Source organism: Mixophyes fleayi, chromosome 6 (genome assembly GCF_038048845.1).
Source record: "Mixophyes fleayi isolate aMixFle1 chromosome 6, aMixFle1.hap1, whole genome shotgun sequence".
Classification (NCBI taxonomy): Eukaryota; Metazoa; Chordata; class Amphibia; order Anura; family Limnodynastidae; genus Mixophyes; species Mixophyes fleayi.
The window spans coordinates 67,868,468-67,882,702 of record NC_134407.1 but is presented as its reverse complement, the minus strand read 5'-3'; positions in this window follow the sequence as shown (position 1 = coordinate 67,882,702).

Sequence of the window (14,235 nt, the reverse complement as noted above, 5' to 3'; positions counted from 1 at the left end):
TTACTTGGAATTGTCAAGTAATAGGAATCCAAAGAAGAACAGCAACATAGAAACATATAATTTGATGGTAGATAAGAATCATTTGGCTGGTCCAGTCTGCCAGTTTTTGTCACACTCTGATACCCTCAGACCCTATTTGTTTTTTAGCTTTTTTCATATTTATGATAACCTTATGTCACACACATATTTAAATTACCCTACTGTATCAGGCTCAATTACTTCTATTGGGAAGCTATTTTGCTATCCGCTACACTTTTGGCGAAGTAATGTTTTTACTGAATTTCCCCTACAAATTCTACCCTTTATTTTTAGTGTATATCCTCTTGTTCTAATACTTCTCTTCATCTGAAGAAGATTTCTCTCCTGTACCTTTGTGAGGATACTGGGTCCATTAGATCACTGATACTAGGTATAGGTTCAACACCATTTTATTAGTACTGAAGGTGTACTTTAACGTGGCACAGCAAAACAGCATGTCTTCAAATATACAATACAGGATAGCCAGGTGAGCAACAGTGCCCTGCAGATGGCAGTTCAGTGTCTCTGGCTATGTGATGTCAAGGTCCTTGGTAGCATCTTTTAATACATGGCACCGCCCTTCTGTGATTTAATGCAGATTGCAGCCGATGTCTCCTGATTTAGGTTGTCAGCTCACACAAAGCACTGTCACCAAAGACACTCCATACTAACAGAATTTACTGTTAAGCGTCTCCCCCACTTGCATCAGATATTCTTCACTAAAACTCTCTAGAGCTTACCTTCTACCTAATATTAACTTCACTTCTTCCATTTATGCTTAAATCACCTCCTCCAGCAAATACAAGACATCAAATGAATACACACAATATTACAATCTTAATACAATGGTGCCTTAGGCTTGGTACACACTATAGTGTTTATTAGGTCAATCTTAAGATAAACGACTATTCCGCCACATATTGCATTAGTTTGTACACTAAAACGATGACCAATTGGCGTTCCAATGCACATGAAATCATTGATCGAGATTTTCAAACTGATTTGAAAATCTCATTCAGCAATGGAACGGCATGGAAATGGGAATAGTGTTTTTTTTAATGGAGAAGCCATAATAAACCTGTTTTTTTTATTCCATTTGTCATTTATGTGTTCCTGCAAGCGTATACAACATAGTACATATTCTCATTAAATCCTTGTTAGTTTAACTGATGAGACTAAACTTTTCCTGTATCTCTAAGTATTTTTTTTTTAAATGTAATGGCATAGTAGGAATATATATTGTGGCAAAAGCCTGCTACTGCTGAAGCACACGTGAGCAACTTCTTCCTTTTTATGTAGTTTTATTGTCAGGATGGTAAATGTTTTGACACTGTACAGATTTAATAGCAATTCTTGGAGACCCTAAACGCTAGCTAGACATAGCTCAGCTCTCTCAAGACCAGCCAGCTTCCTCAGCGTTGGTCTCAGTGCACAAATGATACAAACAAGCTTTTATACCTGATACTACTCTCCCAGCCTTAGCTTGATGGACAGGTGACACACCCACCATCTCTTTAAGAGGAAACGCCCATCCCTGGCTCTGTTTGCACTAACAGACACACCCTGTCTGTTTGCTGAGAGGAAGGATTTCAAATCATGTAAGTTTAACCAAACTTAAGCTATTGTTTTTCATACATAAGTCTTTACATTCAATCTAGGTGCATTACTGCACAAATGTTTTTCTCTACTTCCCTGCGTTCTCTGCATTTTGCCAGCTAAATGCCTCCTTTTGTTACAATATATATATATATATATATATATATATATATATATTTTCTTAACACAATGGCTGAGTAGGAATTTATTTATATATGTATGCATTGATTATCTACCTGCATAATTTTACATCTGCATCCACCCTGTGTCTGCAAACTGGTTTTGCATTTATTTCAGGCTTACCGATCTAGCAAGTGCATCCAATATACCAGAAAGTTCTTACAATATATTTTATTTGTAATCATTATCCACAAAAGACTGAATGTAGAAATAGCAGAAATTGCAGAACATCTTAATCCACTACATAAAATATTTTAAACTTCTGTAGTAATTACATTTATATTACTGTTTAATCTAGCTACAAGCTTCAAACAATACTTTCTCATACATGTGAAATAAATCCAGGTAATTTTTCTCCAGTTTGTGGAAATTTTTCTTCACATCATTGATGCTAGCTCTCAATACTTTAAAATATTCTTTCAGCTTTTCCATCTTCTTGGCTACACCTTTTCCATCTCCGGAAGTTATATAAATATTGGTGAATGTGCCCTCCTTCTCTTCTTCTGAACTTTTGTCAGATATGACGATGGTATCTATATGAGGAAAGGAAAATTATTTCAATTAAGTTACATCTGTAACGACCTGCCTACAAGCTTGCTGCTTTGTATTGAAAGCTCTTGCCTCCTGGACTTTTGGACTTTATTTGTGTTTCATTTTATGTGTTAGCAGTAGTACCTCTGATCACTAGAGATGCTGCTATTGTGCCTGTTTCTTGTGCTGCAGGAGTTAACCTTGTTGAACTAATTATTCCTTACACCTGTGTGTTCCATTACTTATACCTGTCACTCCCAGCATACATTGCTGGTTATTGTTGTTACATTCTGTTGTTACTTTGTTGTTCCTGCCTTCTGCTATGCTTCTGGTTACTTGCTGCTTGGGATCTCTCCATACCTTTTGCTTCTCTGCATCAACCGTGTACCTGGTATTTTCTGCAAGCTCATATTACCTCCTGCTTCCTGCATCAACTTTGTACTTGGTATTTACTGCATGCTCATGATTACCTACTGTTTTGTATACTTCAGCAAATAAACATAGAGTGTTTTTCACCATATTTGTGGCTCCTAGCTGTATTCCTGCATTCAACCGTTACAGCATCTGACAAAAGTGAAGAACTGTTACGGTTCTGAGAAATTTTCTCTCAGTCGGTGTTAGCACTGGCCTTCCTAAGGCGCGGAGTCTAATGAACCCCTCGGTCCTCATCAAGAACCGCCGCAAGGCGTGAGGGATTTTGCTGAGGAAGGTCTGCAAGATGCGGCCCTTAGGTTAGCCCACTGATGTGACAGGTGACAGACGGTTGGTAAGAGATCTGGCAAAACAAAGGAGAATAGACTATGTAGAGATAGTGTAGTATGGCACAGAGGAGCAGGATCAGTTAGCTGAAGAAGCACAGCACTTACAGAAGAATTCAAGTCGTATACAGTGGAACTCCGGGTCGGATACACTGATTACACATCACACTCAGGAGAGTCGCTGGGTCAGTTACACAGGTGAACAGGCAGCAGCGTAGTCAATAAAGATAACCGGGTCAGATACACAGTTGCACAGGCCAGAGTATTCAATAAGGATAGCCGGGTCAGATATACAGTTGCACTGGCAGCAGAGATTAAACTGGGAGAGCCAAACACAAAGAGATAACTTGTTGTTCTGACAAGGCTGCAGTGTCCAGGTGAGCTTTATGTAGCCTGCAGATAGTATATGTCACCTCCCAGCTACGATCATGTCACCACCCAAACCAGGAAGTGCTGAGCTGTACATAGAGGCAAGGAAATCAGCAGCACAGGAGCAAGTAAGTTTGTGACAAGAGCTCGTGAATGACTTCATTGAGGCCTACAGATCCCACCCTTGCTTTTAGAAAACTAAATAAAAAGAGTAATTCAACAGGCAGAGGAGTAGCTTGGTTTTGGATAAAATGGTAAAAATATGCCTTCCCGATTATCCCAGGGCAACTGCAGAGTGGGTCAAGGGAAAAATCCAGAACCTGATGACTGTTATCAAAAAAGAACTTAGATTGAGCCTTCAAAAATCAGGGGCAGGGACGGAGTATGTTTATGTGTCCAAGTTGAGGTATTTTGACCTTCGGCGTTACACTCATGATGAAAAATAGCAAGACAGTCTACCTGCAACATGGAGATGGACAGTAGTACCTAACCTGAAGCTAGAAACAGACAACATACTGGCAAGGGGGACAGTAAGTAAAACATACAATATTGCTAATGCGTAAAATATTTGTTTACATTTAGCTGACAATTAATTTTACAATCAAACATACAATAAGAATGCACATTCATTAAAAAAATGTCATTCTGCCAGGTCACAGCACCCTCACCATTAAAATATTCCAAATAAGCTTCCCTACTTAACTTTGCCTTGTTACTGAAATTTCTCACCTGTGTAGCAGACTCCAGTGTTGTCAACCCTACAACTTCCACAACTTCTACAGTGCTCTCCATATTACTAGGTGCAGTGCACACACTAGGTGTCTTCCTTAGGTGTACAAGCAAGGATTGGTACACAAGGGATTAAATGGCAGAGAGACAAGCCAATTGTCAGGATCAGCTTTGCCTGTATTGCAGCATCACCTTAGGATGCAGCAGCTCCTGTTTCCTGGACTATATTGGACTCGGTATTTGTATTTGCCTTGCAGTACCTCTGATTCACAAGAGGTGCTGCTACTGTACCCCCTAGCAGGGTTTATTTAGGCTTGCTCTCCACAGTTTACCTTTGATGGTCATTGATGTTGTTGTTGTGTTGCTGCTGTTACTTCTGCTCTTGTTCCCTTGGACAGCTGCAAGCTGCTAACTCATCCCTGTTCCTGGTTTCATCTTACTAAGCCAGTTCACCTGTACCAGCTGTATTCTCTGTTATTTTGCCTGCTTTCAGATCTATTGTTCAGTCGCAGCAATATCTGGTTTGTACCCTTTTCTGCACTATTCTGGAGTATGTTTGCTCAATAAAATGTTATATTTTTACCATACTCCGAGCTCCATAGCTGTCATTCCAAACTTTACCACAGATGTGTGACACCAAGGGAGAAGCACAGGTAAGCTCAACTCCTGCAGCAAACAGAGAGTCAGACTGGCAGGAAAACCTATTGCTCTGATACTGCTGCAGTGTCAGAGTGAGCTTTATATACTCTGCAGATTTGAATATTCTGCCTCCCAGCCACGTACATGTGACCCCCCGAACCAGGAAATGCTGATCTCTACACAGAGATAGAGGAATCAGCAACACAGGAGTGTGGAGCAGGTACGTTTTATGACATCTGGGTTATTGTCCCATATCTCTTGTAGCAGGGGCATATGTGAAAAAGAGACCCCTCTGGAACCACTCTTTGGTCCAACAAGTCCGATTCTCTCTTATTCTTTACCTCCGGGTCTGTGCTTGCAGTACTCTTACTATAGCGACAAGCAAAAAGATCACAAGCTTACTGTTGATCAATTATGTCATTATGTTGAAATAAACTGTAGTAAATGTGCAGTTGTGAACGAATGCTTATTATACACAAACGTGCTATAGAATGAATGGCTATTACGTATTTCCTTTACCGGAATCTTTGTTTGTGGTTGTTGTGTGCGCTTTGGTTCAGCCTTTTATTTGAATTGATCTAGTATATTGCTGCTGGGAGGCCATATATCGGTTTAGTATGTATGATCATAATCTTTGGAGACAATGTTATGACAGACAAATATTGCAGCCCGGACGCTAAATCGTGCAAAGATCATTTAAAACATGTATAGTATGTATGCATGAATCAACCAGCTGATTGGAACTTCAGTCATTGGTAAAATCATTGTAGATAACACATTGGTTGGAAATTTCTGTAGTGTATACCTAGGCTTACTCATAGAAAGTCAATGCATCTAGCTATATCTATTTGCAGATTGAAAATGGCACATTTTACCATTTAAACTACAACATCTGATTTACACTAGCCAATTATTAAATACATATTTTGAAGTATATGACTGTGTTAATAATAAAATAGATTTACCTTAGAAATATACCACATCATTGGTATACTGTCTATTTACAATATATAGCAACACTCATGATACAACTTTAAAACATATGTACAGAATTAAATCACATTGCACCACTGGATAACATGGGCTCTAGTAGTGCCAAAAAGTCCGGAGCTTAGAGGCACCCCTCTAACCAAAGTCCAGTGGTAGTAGTGGAGTGGGACTAAGGCTATAAAAGTCCCTTCGCCTGACATTAGGTTTCCTCACAACCTTGTTACTCCATAGAAATATTTGTAAGCTTTTATCATATCTCCCTTCTCTTCCACAAGCTGTACAAGTTTAGAGTTTTAAATCTTTCAAGGTAAGTTTTGTGATTAGATCATACACCAATGTAGTAGCTCTTCTTTACTCTAAATTTTTATGTCCTTCTGAAGATGTTGTCACCAGAACTCAACACAGTATTCCAGGAGGGGTTGCACCAATAACTTATATAGTGACATTATCTCTCTCTTTCTGCTTCTAATTCCTCTTACTATGCAAATTTGTATCTAATTGGCCATTGCTTTGTTGCATTGTAAGTCTTCGGAAATCGTTATCCCTAAATGATTTTACTCCTCCATATGTTGATATTATTGCCACTAATATTATATTCAGTGCTTGGGTGTTTGAAACCCAAGTGCGTGATTCTGAATTTTAGACATAACGCTGGCATCAATAGTGCAAAAAGAGATACAAAAACAGAATTACAGATGGAGTCACACATTAGTCACAATTCAAGTCTATCAAAGTGAGAACGCCAAACCAAATTTTGCAACACTAATTCTGCCCACTCCATAGTAATGTGAGTGTGACTCAGTCAGAAGTTTGTGCTGCAATCCACAGCAAAGTGACAGTCAATGTATCATGCTATTAGGCTAAGCCTAAAATAGAAAAGAGCATAACAATTTTTTACATTATAATGCATAGTTGATTAACTGCTTTGTGTGCTCTAATAGATTTGACAAAATACTTAACTTCATGACTATGTACACAGGTGCATTACAAAAAGTCAGATAATCTGCGCAATAGGTGGTGGGTTTACAACAGCCCTCTTTGAGGCATCCTTAAAAATATGCTTAGAAGGCTACAAGATATACATTTATCTGGTGTAGAAGACATTGTAATTTATTTTGGTTGATTCAAGAGATTACCAGTAGTTGACCCTCCTACTTACTCAAGCAAATAGGTTTACAAGAGGTTGCACCTTAAAAACCACATATGAATCGATACATGGGAACAAGATTAGCAGAGGACACATTTTTCTGTAATATAGAGAAGACTGAATAATGAATTGAAAAGGCTTTTTTACGCAATGTTGGCTACTTCTATAGCTGATGAATTAGAGAAACTGGAAAATTCTAGTATTAGAGATTTAGGTAAATTGTTTACAAATATACAGCCCCTAGCCTAGTGAACAGATTGGACAAATCAACCTGAATGTAAGAAAGTATTTTCTTTGTCACAAATAGAATATGCAAAAATCTTAATCTATCATGAGGAAAGACCTCAATTTCTCTCTTTCATTGCAAAGATGAAATAACATTATTTACAGTGGTAAATTAAGAGAGTACTAAAAAAACATAAACACACACATGTTACTGGAATCTATTGGTACCTGGATATCAAATATGGATACTTTTAGATTGGGGGGTCCCATAAACATGTAAATTGGATATGCAGGAGTTATTCCCACTAAGCTTAAGCCCTGAGCGCTGACTCAATTTTTGTGCTATTATGCTACATTTGAGACTTCTGATCTCCCTCACCTTAGATCACCTCTATTAAATTCTGAAATATGTACTGGTTAGTCAAAACTCCCAAACTTCCACTTTCCTTGGGTCAATTTATAGCTACTGCTTAGACAAAGAAAGAAAAAGAATTACTTATTGTACAAGGGTCTCCAAAATAGGGTGAAAACTGATATAATATAATACATAAAAAAGATAAATAATAGAAAGACAAGACATCTACTAATGGTCATGTCCAAAGTGAAGTAGTCCTGGGCTCAAGAAAACAGCTATGGAAGCAGGCCTAGAAGTCCAAAGGGTGATGCAAAAAGTAGATAAAAGAGAAAAGAGGGCCATGCTCTTGGAAGTTTACACATTAAAGTGAAGGGGAAGACACAAATAGAATGACCCTGTGTATAGACCCGATAGCTCAGGAAAAGGAGTTAGGAGGACAGCTGGAGTAGGGTGGAGAGAATTGGTTTAGAGCTTTGCAGGTGAGGGTGAGGAGTTTAAATTTAACTCTGGAGGCCACGTGGAGCCAATATAGCAACTGGAAGAGATAGAGCAGCAGGGGATAAAAATAATGTGGACAGCAGAATTGAGGAAAGACTGAAGAGGGGCATGGCAGGAGTTGGATTTGCTAGATAGAAGGGGGTTACATTAATCATCACTACTAAACAGCAGACTTGAGGGACAGATCTACCTTAAGCAAAAAAGCACATGGTTTTGCCACAGGAGCACATTGATGATCACTTCCTGCACAGAGCTATCTCACAAAAAATATTGCCTCCTGTACACTGGACCTGCTCCACATATAAACCCTAGGACTAACAATAAATGATGTGAAGATTCTGTATACATATATATATATTTTTTTTAATATTCAATTTAATTAACAAGACATTATACTCAACATAATAACATGTCTTTCTTACATTAATGTATTATGTACGAATAGAATAATGCCACTTCTGCATTAAGTACTTACACATATGTCTAACACTTGTTTATCTTCTGCTTCCACTACGCATATACACACTGGTATGTCAGGAGTAAACTACTATACTTCTACCTGGCTTAAGTACTACTCAGAGTTACACACCACAAGATGTGTCTGATTCTAGATACAGATGGACATATACTTTTTCTTGCATGCATATTTAAGCCAATTGTGCATATGCCTACATCTCTATATAAGACCCATTGTATTTACATGGACATTTTCTTGGCTTTGTGGGAGTTGCTGACTGAGTACGGTTTCAAATTTCTAAAGTTATCTGTAGTCCAATAATGGTAGCTTTGAGAAGTCAATCTTCAACTTGTGGTCTGCAGTATGATGCATATATAGTCTTATATATCACTGCCTCCATTCTGTTTGTATATTTTTTTTATCTAAACCTCCAATAGCTTTTGTGGTATTGAGTTGAAATGAAAGGCCAAGGTTCTTGGGGAGTTGTATACCTATAAATGCAAATGCCTTGTTTGACTATTTATTTGTTATGCCTCTTGCCCAGTGGGGTTTTGTGCTTCGGTTATGTAGCCATGTATTTTTCAAATTTTACTGAAAATCCTAAAGCTATGCTAAATTCTATGATTCTGGTCATTAAGGGGCATAGTTACTTCCTAGGACTAAATAAATAGATTAATATATCATATGCAAAGATGGAAAGCTTAGTCTGTGTTACCATGTGTGTAAAACTCAAAGCATAGGGTCCAGTACCAAGTTGAAAAGTAAAGAAGACATAGGGCAAGCCTGATGCATGCTCCGGGACATAAATACCACTTTTTCAATCAGGCATTTGATTAACAAAGAGGTGTTTGGATCATTATGAAAAAACCCTAACACAGCAGTGAAACCCTCCACAAATGCCCTACATTTTAGTACTTCATACAAATATGACCATGATACTATATCTACCTGTAGATGTCTAGACTGAGTAGTGTATTTGTAGAAAAATAATATAGGGGCGAGGAAGCCACTGTTGCAATAGCTGTGCATATTCCCTTCACTGAGTGATTACCTGTCACAAATCCCTAATGGTCACTTAATAATGATGAGAGAAAAGATTGTAATCTATTGGCCATGTTTCTTTTCAATAGGATAACTTTTAAATTTATTGTAGAGACAGAGAAGTATGTGAGTTTGGAGGCTCGTATAGAATTCAGTTGTGAATCCGTTCGGTCCTGGAGATTTGTGTAAGTGTAGGTTGGTGATAATTACACTAATTTCCTGGGTTAATTGTCGTACACATTTGTATTTGTCGAAAAGGTCATCACTTGGACCAGAGACATAAGTGTTGTAACAATGAGACATATATTGTTGGAGGGATATATATATATCTGTATCCGACAAATGATTGGCTCTTGGCATTGGCATTGGTAAAGGCATCCAAACTGAAACATAGACCATTGCATGGTCTGAGATAAAAATGTCACCAATCACAGAGCCACGAACTTCAATCTAAAGATTGCCAATCCCCAAAATATAAAATTGATATGGGAAAAGGATTTGTGGACCCCTGAATAAAATGTGAAAGATCTCCTTGTAGGGTTGAAGGGTCTCCCCATGTCAAGTAAACCCTGGGACTTTTTTGAATCTAAAAATTTGGCCCATTTCAATGGCCCATATCAATTGTGAAATCCACATAAAGAATCGACTTTGCTTATAGTTAGGGGCAGATAAGTTCAGTAATGTGTATTTGGTATCAATAATTTGTAAGTCTAATAGAATGTAGTTTGTCCCTCAGAGTTTAGGATAGAATCTGGAATTGTATATTGTAGATGTTGAGCTAGTGCTACCTCTAGCTTTAGTTAATATGGTAGCGATATTCAATCCATTTAGCTTTGAGAGTGGAGTCTTCTCTATCCCTCTAATGCATCTCTTACAGAAACGCAACATCACTGTTAGATCTTTTGAGATGTGCCATCACCTTCTTTCTCTTAACTGGGGTGTTAAAGTGAACTGTTGGGTTAGGGGAATTTGGTTATAAGTGTTATTAGTGAACGGCGTAGCTAACCTACCCTGTTCAATGGATGTTTGGTGGATGAAACATCTGTCCCAATTGTGGGGTCGCATTTGTCTCAGCTGTTGAGCAGTGTGCCACTTCCTATTGATATCAGGGTGCTCAGGGTGGATCCCAATAAAAGGTTTGTGTTGGACCTTCAGCTGCATTACATTTGTCAAATACTGACAAAAAAAACCAATGAATAGACTTATTTACACCATTTTCAAAATGTTCCAAACCCAAACAATTATGTGGATGAACCCTGGTTTTCATTCCAGGGACCCCTGTAAACATTTCAAATAACAATGAAACTATATTAACAGTCTTAATTTGATTGTTGTTTAGGAAGAGCAAGGTTAAAACAGTGGTAAATGTCAATGTACTTATTCTCATCAATAGTTTATGCATTAGATCATAGACAATTTCTTTTGCAGAAATGTAGTTCTGACCATTTGTAATAATTCTGAACTTTGCTGGGTTCAATAGTGCAAAGAGTTTGAATTTTATATATTTTCCACTATTTACAAATTAGTTGAAATTCCTTTCTCTTTGTGTGATAGTGAGGGGGTATTTCTGAAAAATTGTAATTCTTTTTTTGTCTATTACCAGATGTTTTATTTTTCTATATGCAGTTACAATTTTTCTCTTTGGTCCTAAACTCCAGAAATTGTGCTATTACTGAACATTGTTTGGCGTATGCTCCTTTTCTGGCCCTATATAATGATCCCTTTCTATATGAGGCATATCTATTTCCCCTTGCAAATTTAGAGCTGAGTCTTTGGACAGAAATCTTAACAGTGCAGGACCCATGATCTGCTCTGGAATGCCTATGAAACACAGCTTATTCCTACAGTTTCTATTCTTCAAGTAATTTATTTTTTATGTGAGTTGTAATTGTTTTGTTTGGGCCTCAGCTGTATTCTTCATTACATTTTTTACATCACTTTTTTTGGATTTAAAGTGGTGATCCCGACAGAGTTTTCAGAATTCAGCTATATTTTTGAGAACCATTAGAATTCTGTAGTGATTCATCTTTGGTGATTCAGGCTATCCCTACTACATTAAGGTTACATAATACTTATGTGTGACTGCTGCTCTTAATGAATTTAGGAATCTAAGCAGGTTACTGACACATGAATTGCAAGATTGGTATTGTTATAACACTTATTGGTCACTTTATCACTAAGGAAACAACCGAATTACAATTTGATACTTATAATTATTAGATAGTTTCATTAATAGAGGACAACTATCATAGTTAAATAGTTTATCGCACAGATTTTCTCCCCCACTTAGTGTGTTGGAAAAGACAAAATAATACTATTCAGCAAGAGAATGTCAGGCGCCGTCTCCGCACTGACACTTGGTGCAGGAGACGGACGCCTGCACCTTCTCAGCAACCATGTCCTGTTGCCTAGCAGCGGGACGCTATCTCTGCTCACCTGTCTGCAGCCAGTATGTCTTACTGCCAAAATCTCCCTAACCCAATCAGAAGGCACCTTAGGGTATATAAAGCAGCCTCTGACACATGTCTAGTGCAAGAGTATTTGGTCTTCAGCCTTGCTCCAGCATTTTATTCCTGTGTTGCTGTTATTTGGATTCTGACCCTGGCTTGTTCCTGACTTCTCATTGGTTCCTGATTCTGGCTTAGAGTGATATTTGGTAGTGACCCGACATCCTGACCATTCTCCTGCTTCTGATTAGGCTATATTCGTTCCTCTGGTTTTGACCCGGCTTACTGACTACTCTTCCATCCTGCCTCCAGGTGGGCTGTCACCGCTGCCTCAATTGTTACCTCGCCAGCTGACTGATACTGAGGGCCGCGACCTGCGCGTCCCTTGCAGCAAAGTCCATACCTCCTTGCGGGGGTTCCTGTTGAAAGCCAGGGGCGTGTTAGACTCTGCGCCTCAGTACTCAGTAGCGCCAACTGCTATCAGGTATCATCAATTCCACCTAGTGATTCTAACAGAGAATAAGACTCATCGAAGGTCGTAGGGTTACAATTAAGAAAAGAAAGAAAGATAATGAAGAAATGGAAAAGTCTCTTAATTGTAAACTTGCTTGGAGGTCTGATATGAGGATGATCTTCCAGTTGGTGGGTAATATCAGAGTGATCTTCTATTTGATTGTAATGGATATTGAATGTAGAGTCTGTCACCAAACTACTGAGTCAAATAGAATATTATAGAGGATGTGATTAAACCATAGAAGAGGTGAAGAGCAGTATGATGGCTACCCTTTCCCTATGTATCACACATAGGGAAAGAAGATGGGAAAAATGAATGTTGAAGACGTGAACAGGGTGATGGATACCAAACTGTATAAAACAATATGGTCACTATAAAGTGTTTCAGTGCTATTTGATAAAAGTATGGTATTGGAGAGGAGATATAGTTGACAATCTGTTCTCACAGACATCTATGCAATTTAGAAAGGTCACAAGCAGACCAATTGCTGGATACTGGCAGCTCTGCAGATGCAACTGAAGCAACGTAGCCCCTCAGACAACTACAGGCTTCTCAAGATTGACAATCAACAATTATCCTTCCCAGCAATCAGTTCAGTTCAGGGCAAATCATCAATTGGCATACTTGAAGTGGCTAAAGTTCCCTGGCTTCCACCCATTCTCGTAAGATAAATATGTTAGTCTTTTTTGATGAGGTACTGCAATTGTTAATGAACCACATAGGGAAGCCTAAGTACAACCACTGATTTCCATCCCGTATGCCTTATCCAACCGTGGGATGAGAGGACACACAGAGTGGGAGTTTTTTTTATACAGCTTACGGAAGTGGTGTGGTTTGGACAGTTATCCTACTCCTCGCCAAGCAGTTAGGAGAGGGAGAAGTTTTAGACCTGCAAGGACTGCTCCGAGTCCAGAAGAGAGACCCTCGTCTGGTGTGTTCCACCTGATGGGACACTGTGTGAGGTGAGTAATTTGAATTTCATTCTGGCAAATGTGAGGGGCCTATGTAAGGATTTACAGAACTTTGTGGTATATGTGACAAAGTTGTTATCACAAAATAATAGATACAGTGAAATTTGGGAGTGGAGAGATAGATATGGCTGTCATCAGAATATAGGAGGTATCGAAGGCCAATTGAGCAGTTTTTTCATCAAAATATAGGTGTACACTAAGAAAAGCACACCCCAACTGATAGTGGGTGTGGAAGAGAACATGTGTCAGAGGTAGAGAGACACTGAAAGAGCAGTTGGATAAGTAATAAATGAAACAGGAAGAACTGTGTCATGAAGGCCAATGCAGGGAAGGATGTGTAGGAGAAGAGTATGTTTAAAGGTGTTAAAAGTGGCAGAATAGTACAGGATGAATACGAAAAAGTTACCCTGGCTGAAAGTAGGTTATTTATCATTTCTCACGACAGTTTTATGAGAATGTTGGTGGGGGAAGCCTATAAGCAGAGAGTCACAAATCAATGGGAAGAGAGAATGCAACATTTGTAGTTTGGAGATAAAGTAGAGGAAAGAAATTGGTTGATATGGAGAGGGAGGCTGGGTCAAAATATAGGATACATTGGAAACAGAACCCACTGAGGAAGCCACACATAGTGGTGAAATGCTTTAGAGACCAACCTACACCCCTAACAGTTTGATATATTCATTTTTAATTACATTCTTTCATACTATTGATCTTTATTTCTTTGTTGGTGGTTTTTAATATTCTTTCTTTTCTCTATTGTGTTTATTGTT